At 31.8% G+C, this 15230-nt stretch overlaps 1 protein-coding gene across 1 annotated transcript in view; it reads right to left on the reverse strand.

Moving 5' to 3' along the window:
- LOC113397789 (uncharacterized) overlaps positions 1-15230 on the reverse strand; it is a 142527-nt gene that overhangs the window by 100800 nt on the left and 26497 nt on the right. The window contains exon 2 of the mRNA XM_026636252.2: positions 4275-4300. The gene's annotated coding sequence lies outside the window, so the exon portion shown is untranslated. The remainder of the gene's footprint in view (positions 1-4274; positions 4301-15230) is intronic.

The following is a 15230-nucleotide window of genomic DNA, read 5'->3' on the forward strand; positions in this document are numbered from 1 at the left end:
AAGAAATTGATAAAAACCGCCGAAAGAATCTCAGACGATTTTATATCTGTTTTTTATATGTTTTGTAATTGTTACAGTTTTCAATGCGATTACGAAACAGCCAGGAGGGGATTGTTTCACTCCTAAGGTAGCATCTACGAATTCATCAATTGTAAAAGTTTTGGAAAACCAAAGTCTCATTTTATGCAAATTAAATCAAACTATACTTTATTCAAATATAATTCTACAAGCAAATTTTGAAACGCAATTCTAAACATAAAAACAAACTCAGTAGTTACTCTTTTCCAACATTTGAAATACAAAGTTCTGTCAAATAAATACAATAAAATTTATATAATAAATCCTGCCTGAAACAACATCTATTAGCTCTTCACTCATTAGCAGCCTGTAAATTTCCCACTGCTGGGCTAAGGCCTCCTCTTCCTTTGAGGAGAAGGTTTGAGGCATATTCCACCACGCTGCTCCAATGCGAGTTAGTGGAATACACATGTGGCAGTATGTCGTTTTTCAGAATTAATCCACTCATCAATAATTATTTCATCAAACGGCAATATTATTGAAGCAGTTCGAAGGACGTGTGTGCCAGTGTAACAAACACAGACAAGTCTTAAGAATAAGGTCAGTAAACATCGGCAAATATTAACCTATTAATATAGCATTACGTCATTCAAGTATCAAGTCAAACGTCGCTATGATTAAAATGAAATTTGCGTACAATGGCCAGTTGCTTTCGACATAAATAATTCATTGATACTCATTACAACATAATGCTTAGACAATTTGTAAACGTAAGTAGTGCCATTTATGCAATAAAAACAATAAGAAAACTCACGGACATAAGTACTGCTAGACTAGTTTATTTTAGTAATTTTCACAGTCTTATGTCATATGGAATGTTGTTATGGGGTAATGCAGCAGATATTGAAATAGTATTTATTCTGCAGAAAAGAGCTATGCGAACTATTTACAATATTAGCTCTAGGACATCATTACGCGAAAAATTTAAAGAAATAGGTGTATTAACGGCTGCTTCACAATATATTTATGATAATATAATGCTTATACAGAAGAATATACAAAAGTATTCCATAAAAGCTGATATACATACTATTAATACAAGAAATAAGAATAAACTTGTAACCCCTACTTTCCGTTTGCATACGGTAAAGAGAACGTTTTTGGGCAATGGTATACGCATATATAATAAGATACCGGGAAATGTAACCAATTTACCATTTACGAAATTTAAAAAGTTTATTAAGACTAAATTAATAAATAAGTCTTATTATTCATTAAAAGAATACTTTTTAGAAAAAAACGCCTGGATTTAGGCTCGGGTTCCATCACAGGACACTAATTATTGTAAAAAAACAGCATTGTAAATCTGTTTATTTGAAAAGAACAACTATGCGAGTTTCTTGCCGTTTCTTCTCGCTGGAGGCTACTTTCCGAAACGGTGGTAGTATTTTAATATTGACGATTCAAAAACGCTTCGTTGTGAAGTTTACTTGAATAAACTTGTTTTGTTTTTTTTTTTTATTTTGATTGCAGAGCAAAACGTCCATGTTTTATAAAATCACAATTTGGCGTACTGGGTGTTACCTTACTAATAAATAAATCACTGGCAGACGGACGTCAATTTAAAAATGGAATATCTACACGGAATGAGCAGATAATTCACAACACCTAGTATCACGCGTGATGATCACGAAACGTTGTACCACTGTGATTTGCTCTGATCAATATCAATTTGGTCGTGGTAATGTTTTGATGTTCGTATAATCGTATAATTTTCAATGATCATTTTTTGTTTAAAACTAGTGTTGGTTTGATGTATTTACGCATTTATTTCGAGTGGTTGTTTTAAATCGTCGATAGCGTACATGTAATATTTTTTGCGTTATTATGCTCATGTTCATTGAAGTCGAGTCATCATCCTCCTGCCCTTATCCCAACTCTACTTGGGGTCGGCGCAGCATGTCTTCTTCTTCCATACTTCTCTGTCGGACATCATCTCACTAGTAACATTCTTTCTAACCATATCGTCTTTCACACAATCCATCCATCGTTTCTTTGGTCTTCCCCTACCTCTATATCCATCCACATCCATTTTCAAAACCTTTCTCACAACATGGTCCTCATTCCTCCGCATAACATGCCCATACCAAGACAGCCGGTTTCCGGATAGCTTCTCGGTAACAGCCCATTAATGTATGGGCTAAAGCCTTCTCTTGTTTTGAAGGTTTGGAGCTTATTCCACCACGGTGACTAGTAGGCGTTTCGGGATACAAGTGTGACCGAATTTCATTGAAATTAAATACGATACGAAAACTAGATGCATAATAAACACCTGAGAATTTAGTGTTGTTTGACTGGGTTTGAATCCAAAGTCACAGGTTAAGATGCAAAAGTTTTAACTGTTGGTACTTCTGAGAAACATTATCTTTACTTTTTTTTAAAGCTGAAGAGTTGGTTAGTGCGAACGTCTAATCTCGCTTCAATGGTCACCAACGCTCATATTGGGATATTGGACGTTGGCGTCGTAAGAATTTCACCAATCACCAATACGCCACCAACCTTATGATCGGCATGGCTAACTGACCCTTCAAATAAACGGAACACAAAAATACAAAGTATTACTGTTTGGCGGTAGAATATATACGGGATTACATAAAACCGTACCAAATAAAACTGGGTATTGTATGTATTGTAATGCTATAACCTATTCCTTGATCAATATATTTTTATTTATAATAAAACAGTATTATATTTGACTATTTATATATATTTAAATTTTTCTTTATAATTCATAAATATCAGATTATGCAAGCTCTCGACCAATGATGTCGCGTGAATTTGCTGTCAAATACTGTTTATCTGGCTTTTGTCCTCTTGTGATTGGAATAAAATATAGTATTTATTCTGTTTAAATAAAACTGAGTATTGAAAACAAAATTTATGCTCTATTATGTGTGTGACGTGTTTCGACGGACATTGGTTTGTGTTACTATGAATATAATGTTCATAACAATTATAGCAATTTTGGTGTCGTTCACAGAGAATTGTGAATTTAAATTAAAGGTTTGCTACTCACGAACATTACAACATCGGATTTATATATGTATACAAAATTAATATTAAATTATGGGTTGTGTTTGAAACATCAATGGCTTCATAATTAAATAGATAAAAAAAAACATTTATATATTTTTTTATATATTACTTTGACAGCTTCGTTTAATAACAACAATAATAAAAACTTTTAAAACAATTTTGCACAGATGTAATTCCAGCTCCTGGACTAAAAGCTTCCTTTAAATTATTACAACAGTCTTAAGTTACAAAAAATAAAAATATTAAATGCATGCATATGTAAGCATGTAGGTATATAATATGTGTATATATGAACACTCAAAAGACAAAATGTGTAGTTTTTACCCTACCCAATGTTAGAAAGCAAAATTATAATATATCCTTAAATGGTGGCCGTCTTGATGTAGCCGATACTACGGTTTTTTGGAATACACAGGAAGACTCAGCTCCGCATACGCGGTTAGAAAAGTTAGACAACTAACTGATATATACCGCTCGTCTAGTATATTTTGGTTATTGTCACAGTATTATGGCATATGGCATATGACATAATACTGTGACAATAACCAAAAATACATTGGCAAAGAAGGCATATTATTCGATACGAGATTATATTGATGATAAAAAAGCGTGGAGTTAATGCTTGTTGACTTCCAGGCAGGAGACATGACATACATATATAATTGTATTTAACTAACATGACTTTATTTTTAGATGTTGAAAAAGAGTAACTACTGAGTTTCTTGCCGGTTCTTCTTGGTAGAATCTACATTACGAACCGGTGGTAGCTTTACTTAAAATAGTTTGTTAAATGACGATTCAAAAGTGCTTGTAAAAGCCTACTTGATTAAAGTATATTTTGATTTGATTGATTTGATTTGTGTGTGCATGAGTGAGTTTGCTTCTATTTATTTATTTAAATAAAAACCGATCCCCTGTTTGTCTATAACTCAAAGTATTAAGCCAAGTTCTGAATTTTTTTTAACGATTCAATACTTACATATTTATTTAAATTTCGAATGCATTCGTTTATAAAACATTAGGTCTTTAAAAATCCTTCAGTGTAGGACAAGGCTATGATGTTCGGAATTATCATATTCGTGCGTTCAATTAACTTCCTTCCACGAACAACATTGAATAATAATCTTATCTACGTAAAAAAGTGTTTTTAATTTACATACCTATGTATTTAGAGCAGCCCAAAATTCTGAAACAGAGAAAATAAAATTAATTGAGTATGTATTACATATGCCCAATAATGGGAGTATTACACATCAATGAATTAATTTTGTTTTTTTTTTTTTAATCAAATTCTTTAATACGACACGATTACAGGATTTAATTGAATACAAAGTTTGGTTCGCAATGTTTCAATACTTGGAAAGATTCAATTGAGAAGAACTCGTACCGGTCGAAAGTTTTCAAAAATCTCTGCATAAAAAGTTTTTTTACTTATATAGAAAATAAAAAAATAAAAATAAAACGCAGTACACACTCGTTATTTATTTGATTTAATTCTTATATACTATATAACGACTTACTTGCTGAGTTAGTATTTATAATTCTGCGAATAACTCTGTTTATGTTTTGTATAAAAAAATGCATATAATTTAATAGTATAATAATGAAAAATATACTCATATGTCTAAATGAGAATCAGAGATGTGTACTTATAGATTTTTTTAATTTATTTATTCAGTAAAATTACTTTTTATTATATAATCAACGATTGTGTACCATTTAGGTTTATTATCATGGAATCTTGAATGATAAAAATGACAATACAATTTTTTTCTGTAATATTTATTTATTTTAAAATTAAACATTTCATATAAAAATAATTTACTCATGTGAACCCGCAGTCATAAATAAAAAAAGATAATATAATGTACACTTTTCTGTTTTTACGAATACATAATGCAGTCGACATAATCATTTACAAAATATATCTATACTATTATAAATGCAAAAGTAACTCTGTCTGTCTATCTGTCTGTTGCTCCGCAGTCAAACCATTGAACGTGTAGCGTGTACTAACACTTAACGACCAACCCTTAAAGGCCAACGAAGCCGCCATAGCTAGTTTACTAATAAGAATACAGAATACAGAAGAAGACTTCCCGATTATTATTTTTTTAAAAATCGTTTGTGTCATATTGGAAAGAGCTTTTAATCCACACGGGCATCGAGATCTCCACACAAACGAAACCATTCAACCAACGTCGCAGTTAAATTTATATGAAATAAAATTAAGATAATCCTAGATACTGTTATTTGTAAAAGTAAAACTATTTCACAGTTGGGTGTAGAGTTTGCACATTCTAAAATACACGACGTATCGTATAACAGGCGTACAAGCGTTATGTATGTATGTATGTATGTATATAGTTGGAAAGTGAGCGTGGCCTACATAACCACGTGGCTGCATTGACCGAGTTCGTAGCGTAATTGTTACTTGTTTTATATAAACTGGCTAATGCTTGGTATTCGTTGCTGTTTCCATTTTGTAAACAATTATAAATGCCATCTAGTGTACAAATTTTGTTACTAAATTAAATTTCACTTGGTTGTAGGCCTTTGTGCTAGACCGTCTGGGTAGCAACCACTCACTCAATAGATATTCTACTGCCAAGCAGCAATACTTAGTGTTACGTTCTGGTATGAAGGGTGAGTGTGCCAGTGTAATTACAGGCACAGGAGACATAACATCTTAGTAGCCAAGGTCGGAGGCGCATTGGTGTGATATAAAGAATGGTTATTATTTTTTACAGCGCTAATGTCTATGTATGTAGAGCCGAGATGGCCCAGTGGTTAAAACGCGTGCATCTTAACCGATGATTTCGGATTCAAACCCAGGCAGGCACCACTGAATTTACATGTGCTTAATTTGTTTATAATTCATCTCGTGCTCGGCGGTGAAGGAAAACATCGTGAGGAAACCTGCATGTGTCTAATTTCAACGAAATTCTGCCACATGTGTATTCCACCAACCCGCATTGGAGCAGCGTGGTGGAATATGCTCCATACCTTCTCCTCAACGGGAGAGGAGGCCTTAGCCCAGCAGTGAGAAATTTACAGGCTGATTATGTTATGTTTGTTAATGTCTATGAGCGGTGGTGACCACTTACCATCAGGTGGCTCAGTTGCTCGTCCGGTAACCTATACCATAAAAAAAAAGAAAAATGTAAGAAAATCTATAGATAAGCGACATAACATTTTAGTTGCCAAGGTTGGTGGATTGGATTAATATTTTAGCCAATGTTTATGGACGGTGTGAATACTTACCAACATGTGGCCAAATCACCAATTTAAAAAAAATATGCTAATTTCCTAGGATAACGATATCACCGCCTGGTACGAGATTGTTTATAAACATAAAAAACACATGTAAATTCAGTGGTGCTTGTTTGGTTTGGAACTTCAATCGTCGGTTAAGTATTTAAAAAACTTTGATACATACTTTTAAGTCAATCGGACAAATAGTATAGAAAAGTTTACGAGACAAACAGAACTACATTATTTTTCATGCGATTTTTTACTTTATGGTTTGCTAGTAAGAACGAAATTCGATTGTGTTTGTGAATTTTTAGCAGAAAATCATTTGGGTTTAATGAAAAAATACTAAAATAGCGAGATCGTAAATTAAGGAATACATGTTCTAACCACTGAACTATATGGGTTCAAAAATAAAAGTTTACTCCACGTTCGATAGTATTGCGTTACATATTTTGAGTCATGTCGTTTTCATTCTAAAGGTGAGACTTAAGAAACTTTTCGATTCTAAGGAGACATCGCCTGTCATTCGTAACAAAATAAAAGGTCGAATACAATACTCCTTGTATTATCATATCGTAATAAATAAATCAATTCGTATGTAAAATCGTTGCAACTAGTTTATAAAAAAAAAATACAAATATTTTTTTATTTATAATTTTTTAATAATAAAGAGTTCATTTATTCACCGGTAATTTTGTTCTCTGATTATAGAAATAAAGGAATGAAATAAAAAATCAATTGAACCATCATTTTACAAAATTAAATGTAATGTTAACCATTTTTTTTTGTAGATCCTAACCAATAATATCCGACGAGAAACTCCTTAGTTACTCAATAAACTTAAATATGCTAATTAGATACATCAAAACTATTATTTATCCTGTAAAGAGTAAGAATGAAGAATAATAATGATAAATTTTACTATAAAACAACTTGATTTTTAATTTTTCTCAGAAGTATGATGCAGATTACAACACATTATTTTTAAAACTACAAAACACGAAATCCAATGGTTTGGAAATACAAATTAATCACTCAAATAAAACTATGAACATACTCAACATCGATCAATTAACTTTTGACTTGAGTTCGATTGCGTCATTTCAAATATATTTTGGTATATAATTGGTCCACTGGGTAGAACAATTTCAGATCCGGATAAGTACTACGGTACCAAGAGCTTAGTTTGTATACATTCAGCGATAAAGAAAAATATCGTGAGGAAACATTAATGTGTGTCAAATTCTTCTCCATGTGTATATAACACACAAACAACAGGTTATTAGTTTACGTTCTTACTAATAGAAGAGACAACATTTCCTCAACAGTGGGACATATATGACAAATAGGCGAAAAGATACTTTGATATAACCACTAAATCGAGACGCTTGTTTGAATGTTTGGACACTTGTTAAACAAATATGTTCGGACTTATATATAAATCCGTCCAGGGTTTTATTAGGTACACCCCAGAGATAACTCACTGGCTTAACGCGTGTTTCATAACCGAAGTTTGGATGCACCACTGAATTTTTATGTTCTTATTCTGTGTTTATAATCCATCGTGCTTGGTAGGAAAACATCGTAAGGAAACCTGTGTCTGCTGATGATAATATGTATATCAACCGACTAGCATCATAGCAACGTAAGTGAATAACCTCTAAACATTCCAAGGATAACAGACCATTACTTTTCCATTGAATAAATAAACGTATCCTTACAAAGTCAGAGCAGAACGCTTAACATAAAAACGTCTGACACACTTATAGATGCTGTTAAGTTCACGGGATTCTAGCATAAATATCTCAGTCATTAAGAATGTTAATGGCTTAAATTATATAATTGGATTTACTGTATTCGCGTATTTCGCAACCTAATATGACATGTTCCGTAATGTTTGACATTGAAATTAACGTTGACCTAGAATGAGTTAATTGTATAATAATAATTTAATAGGAAATATTATGTGCAATGAAAGCATTTTGAAATGTATAATTTGTTACCACAGTCAACAAAATAAACTATATATAAGTAAAATAGACTTCAATTTTTTTAACGGAACGGCATCAAGAATTCTAGAGGCGTACAGTAATTGCAATTATTGTGAGAATCAAAAGTGAGTCCTCTTAGCGAGGTTGTGAGGGCTCTTGAAAATGTTAAAGGCGTCTCGAAATTGAATCTGCTAGGACTATTGAAGAGACCTTTACTCACGCGTTTCAAACTTTTTTAGCGAAGAAATCGAAGATTTTAAAAAGTCGAGATAAGATCAGAATTATTTTATTTATATATTTGATGACATATAAATGTCTCATTATTATTTGTAGGCTTTCCTAACACAAGTACTAGTCCTTACTAGTAACTCACTAGGTTTTGGGTTCCTAACCTGATAAAGATTAAGTATTGTATGTAACACAATAGATATATTTTTTTTTTGGATTTTTATTTTACAATCTTTCAAAGATCAATTTAAATCAAATTTCATTCGTTTCTACGATAAAAAATAATGAAGAATCGTAATTATAATCTGAGAATAATCCGCATAATTATTTAACAACCTAAATACATTTAACACTCAAGGATGAACCTAAAATCTAAAATCAATTATTCCAATTACCGAAACTACGTTCCGATTTTTGATTAACGATTTAGCTGCACGGATCATTTTTTTTATGAAACTCTTAGATTTAATTTGATGATTGGTTCGAAGAGATTGAGACTAATACAATCAATAAATCATTAAGGTATCTTCAGATTATTAAATATAATACGCAGCGATCAAATTTGTAATTTAAAACAATTTTGAATTTTATTCTGTTGTTTAATATTTAATATTATCGCAATTATTCAAATTATTTATTTTATTATAAAAAATTAAATGATATTCTATTACAAATAAGTAAAAGACACATTACTGCTAAAGTCATCATCAGATATTCAACTGCAAAACAGCAATACTTAGTATTCTTGTGTTCCGGTTTGAAGGATGAGTGAGCAAGTATAAATACTGACATAAGGGACATAAAATCGTAGGTCTCAAGATTGCTGGCGCAATGTTTATTTAAGGAATGTTTAATACTTTTTACAGCGCCATGATTATGGGCGGTTATCAGGTTGTCCATTTGCTCATGCCCCTACATATATGATGAAATAAAAACTATACTCAATCAATAACAATGATAAATATCTCGCGTTTGATATTCAGTCTGAAGCACCTCTAATCAATTGTTTTAAGCTCATTGTTGAGACAGTGTGTAATGTTAGTAGGTTAATAAACCATTTGACAGCTGGGTCAGTCCACGAACGACAATGCGTGTTGTTTCGGACCTTGAATCAAAGTTGTCACTAGTTCTCACTCGATATTATCAAGTCGACTTATCGATTCTTATTTAACATATTTGACACCAGGTGGCTTTCGAGTTTAGCAACATATAAACGGAGATCTTTGGATTTATTTAGAGCATTTTATATGTTTTTATTTAACTTAACTATACAATTAAATATTTATTATTTTAACACCAAATTAGGTATTTGATTGTTTGAAGCTTTAATTGTGTTAATACCACGTTTCTCCAATACTGGGAGATTCCGTTACATGCAGGTTTCCTCATGATGTTAATAAATATTAATAAAACATATGAAAGCCCAGTGATGGTTGTCCGTAATCAAATTAATGATCTTCAGTTGTAATCCACTAGACCAATTAAGATCCTATGAAATAACCAAAAAATCAAGTATATGGATTCCAGTTTAAACTGGATAAGAGTAATGGCAAATCCAGTTTCAACTGGAATAAAACAAAACACTGGTGAGAAATGTATGGTATTTCAAGGTTCGGTGGGAATCAAAAACGATGATATCATGCCAATGTTCTCAACTATGAAAATACACTTCCTTAAATCATTGTAACAATTAGTCATGCGTTTTGGTTAACCGACTCGTTAAGGTTGTTATCGTCACGGATCATTACGATACTCATGTTGGGTTAATCAAAGCCTTCTAGGCAAAGAAGGTTGTAAAGGACCGAAATGGCTAAAACACTACTCCTGAAAAACTTAAGAGCATTTCCGTATTGAAGAGGCAAGGATATATGAATACGATTGCTGTATATACAGTCAGAATTATTGGGCTTTAAAAGAATAACGTTTATAGATAGATTATTATAAATAGTGCTCCTATCTTTGCAGTTACATAGTTTGTGTAAGGAATGGGTACCAAAACATTCAAAGGAATTAGACTTAGATCTGCGATTTCCACATTACTAGGTGCATTTAAAAAATTAGCTTTATAATTATTGATGGATTTTTTTCTTTTAAATTATATAAAACAAAAGTAGCAATTAGCTGGAATCCGTGCCGTTACTTCATTACCTACTTCGCATATTTGGTGTTGCTAGCACAATTCTACGTTTTGTATTTTTCTTATAATTTAAATAATAAAATATGTAAAATTTATTTTAATGGTTCAATAAAATAATTATTGTTTTTATATAAATATATATTCGATTAGGATAGAAACTATAGAAAGAAAGGATGATAAAAAGCACATAATAAAATTTCTATTTTAGAAGAAAATATTATTATAAGATGTACCTATCTTGGTAACATGTAGCTTGGTGGTAGGTAGCCCCACTCATAAGATTTTCTACTACCAAACAGCAGTACTCAATATTGTTGTGTTCCGGTTTGAAGGGTGAGTGAACCAGTGTAACTATAGGCACAATGGACATAACATCTTAGTTCTCAAGGTTGGTGGCGCATTGTCGATGTAAGGAATGGCTAATATTTCTAACAGCGCCATTGTCTATGGGCGGTAGTGACTTACCATCAGGTGGCCCGTTTGGTTGACGAACTATACCAAAAAAATAAAATGTTTTAATGGACGTGAGTTCCCGACAAAATAGAAAATATATAGAACGTAAAATAAATATTTTAGCAGACAGTCATTCTGTATACACATGTATATTATTCAGAACTTTATGTATTCGATGATTGCAAACCGACTTCCTAATAAGCATAGTTATACGTTAATCGGTTTTATTCCGACTCAAGAGCATCATTCGATCGGTCACGACGCTATAATCACTTGAGAGGAAATACTAAAGTTATAACCGGGAAAAACATGATTTTTTGTTGTTTTTTTTTTTCTGTTGGTGAATCTATCAACATTTACGGTAGTAATTTTTTGTCGCCTTTTTTTTAAAGTAAATTATGTATAATAATGAATAAAACAATTTAATATTTCAAGTGTCACAACCTTGAAGGCTCATTGCATAGTTTTTAAAAAATCGTCTTTGTGTAATTGTTGTTCGAATAGTTATATTTAATTGTACCGATCTTTACTTGGTGGTAGGGCTTTGTGCAAGCCCGTCTGGGTAGGTACCCACTCATCAGATATTCTACTGCCAAATAACAGTACTCTATATTGTTGTGTTCCGGTTAGAAGGGTGAGTGAGCCAGTGTAATTACAGGCACAATAACATCTTAGTTCCCAAGGTTGGTGGTGCATAGGTGATGTAATGAATGGTTAATACTTCTTACAGCGCCTTTTTCTATGGGCGGTGGTGACCACTTAACATCAGGTGGCCCATATGCTCGTCCGTCAACCAAAATTAATTTTTTGTTGAATCGCAACAATTTAGTAAATTGCTATCAAGAATATTCTTTAATTTTCTGCACATCTACGACTGGAACCCTTCAAAATTAGACCATAGCCGATCTTCTACGTGCAGCCATCCCATAATCGCCTGTTGCACCTCATGCAACTTTTTGTTTCAATATTGTAATTTTTAGTTTTAAGTTTGGGTGCAATAAAGTATAAATATATAAATAAATAAATCATCGGGACAAAAATCGGCTTACGCTTTTAACATATAAGATAATCAGTTTTTATTAATTGGATAATTTAGTCTACATACATACATTTTTGTACTTTAATAAGCAATTATTTTTTATTAAGCTTATTTAAAACATATGAACCTATAAATGAGACATAATTTTTTGGTATTACCTAATTGAAAAACCTTCTAAATGAATATACATAAAACTTGCACCAAAAGATGTAGCGCTTTTTGTTCTCTGATAAGATTTTAGTACATATTTATATTACTATTTAACTAGTTCCGCTTTGGAAATTCAGCGCATTAAAGTGAGACTATTGACGTGACAAGCTTGAATATCAATACAATAAATGAAGTGAAAAGCGATTAAAAAAATAATCAAAAGATTTTCACAAAGATTACAATTGAAAAACCATCGGAACTATTAACACCCATTGTTTTCCGACAAATTGTATCGCAAAAAGGTTTTATAATCGTGTGATTATTTTTTTTTATAATCTGTGATCCCGTTATATTAAAGTAAGATTAATTGCTTATTGATTACTTGTTCTTGCTAAGTACTTACGTGCATTAAGTTTATTAGTAAGTATATTATTATGACAATGGTTTTATGTGAAAACTATTAATCAATTGGGATTCTAATTTTGATGGATAGACGTTAGAAGAATAGATACCGTTTCGAGAGGTATCAGATATACTTTAGTTTAACGGTAAAGTTTGACGATTAAAAACTATAGACTACACCAGCCAGATAAAAAGGTAATATCATCGATGTTACCTTTTTATCTGGCTGGTGTAGTCTGGGTGTCAGTATGATTCACAAATCATTATTTTGTTTTATAACGCAGGGGTAAAATGTTTAACTAACATTGGTTGATCTCCTCTACTTATAGACATTGGTATTTTAAGAAGTATAAGCCTTACATTGCCAACAACAGACATATTGGCACAAGATAACTAATATCAATTGCGATAATAATTAGCAGATTTTACAAAGCCACAAAAGATGACATCCAAAAATTTTTGGAACTAAGTTCTTTTACGCATCACAGTATAGTCAACTGGTAGAAATCGTGACGGAAGAAAAAAGCATTTACGCTCCTGTCTCCTCCTACCCCTCCTTTTTATTATGGTATTTTTTTGTATTTAATTATTTTGGATCTTAAATAAAACTTTCTTTGCCTAATAAACTTTATCCAAGCGTCACTATTTTGCGGTTTTAGCAAGATCATCATTTGATCTTGAAAATATTTCTAGAACTGAAATAGATTTGTAGCCATTACAAGATTATCACCGGTTAAAATTGCATAACGATTATGCGTTTCTTGACCTCTAATCTGTACTGTTTATGGCGTTTTTTACCACGTCAATGTATTGTTTATGGGGTGGAATAATTTTGTTTCCTACGCTCTTTTTGTGAATATTTATACTATCAAAAATATTCACGGATTTTTTTGAATAATTGGTGATGTAAAAGATCGCCAGTGCTCACTCGTCTAATTATTTTTTTGTACATATATGGCACTGATTGATATATGCTTCATCATCGTTTGAAGTTCGCATCGCATCAATTTAAAGTAATTTCCGGGGTTGGTATGAAACCGACTATCAGACTTTTACGGCCCGGCCACTCTTGGGAATTATTTTACAGATGCGTTTGACATTACGAAGTCCACATACAATAAATCAAGAATGTGAGTTTTTAGCATTACTCAGTAAAAAGTCAACATTGTCGAAATAATAATTAAACATTTCCCATGAATAAGATCCTGGTTAGAAACTAATTTATTTTTTATAATTTAAATAGTATTGCATCTATTATATACTTTTAAATAGGTTTTTGTCGATTCCTCTTCGTTGAAACGACATTCGGAACAAGTGACAGCGCGACGATTCAAAAGTGTTTGTTAAATTAGAATTTACATAAAAAAAATTAAATTGAATTTGTCTGCTACGTTTATTATAAGTTTGAAAGAGCAACATTATATATTTTTTTGTCTCTGTCACACTCGTGAATAATATATTTAGTAAGAAAAGATAGACCATTAGTATATTGTTATACGTAGTTAATTACTAATTCCAATTTGTCCTTGATAGATAAGATATATTGGTTCGAAATAGCAGTTATTAGCAAACTGTTCTCAATTATTCTATAGTTTATATTTAATTAATATTCGTTGAAATTATATACCAAAAGTAAACTACAGTGTTGACTACGTTCTTAGCTTAAATATGATCGCAGGGAAGCCAAATTCAAGATGGACATCATTCAGGGCCCAATTTGGCACAAATTTTAAAGCGGAGCGCAGTACTCGTCCGGTAATGCTCGGTAATTATAAAAATTGAAAATAAATTTCAATAAAGTTTTGTGAATAAAGGATCAGTCTTACTTTTAATTCGTATCTATAAACCTACTTATTACTTTTCCCTCCAAATATTTAAACGAAAATATACATTAGTAAGTTTTCAGATTTTATGGCTCATGTTAATATAACCTTGAATAGGAGTCGAACTAAGAAATATCAGCATTGCAATTTATTCAGCAAACATTTGTAATAGCGTCGTACTGGTCAGAAATAGCACCGGTTTCCTGTCTGGTGATACAACCCACTCAAACGGTGTTTTATCGTCAAATAGCAATCCTTTCTATTAATGTATTTCAGTTTTATATAGCCGATTCCAATAGCAGGAGCGGTCAAGATAAATACATAACTTTGACCTCGTAAGTAATTTATGGTATTCGTTATATAGATTCAAGAATTTGAATGATGAAGTTATCGGAACGTTGGAAGTCAAGTACAAGCGCCAATAGCGCAATGGTTTAAGGGTTGTGCGATGTAAAAAGTCGCAGGATCGATCCTGACTACTTGGACTATGTCGTTCTCACTACTAAAACAAGTTTTAAGCTTAAATGGAGGTGTCAAATAGGAATATTAGTAATTCCTTATAATGGACCATTGCTATAATACTTGTTTAAAAAAATGGATAACGTTGAAGTGGAATGGTCTTGTATTGTAAGTAATAA

This window comes from Vanessa tameamea, chromosome 23, assembly GCF_037043105.1.
Source record: "Vanessa tameamea isolate UH-Manoa-2023 chromosome 23, ilVanTame1 primary haplotype, whole genome shotgun sequence".
Taxonomy (NCBI): domain Eukaryota; kingdom Metazoa; phylum Arthropoda; class Insecta; order Lepidoptera; family Nymphalidae; genus Vanessa; species Vanessa tameamea.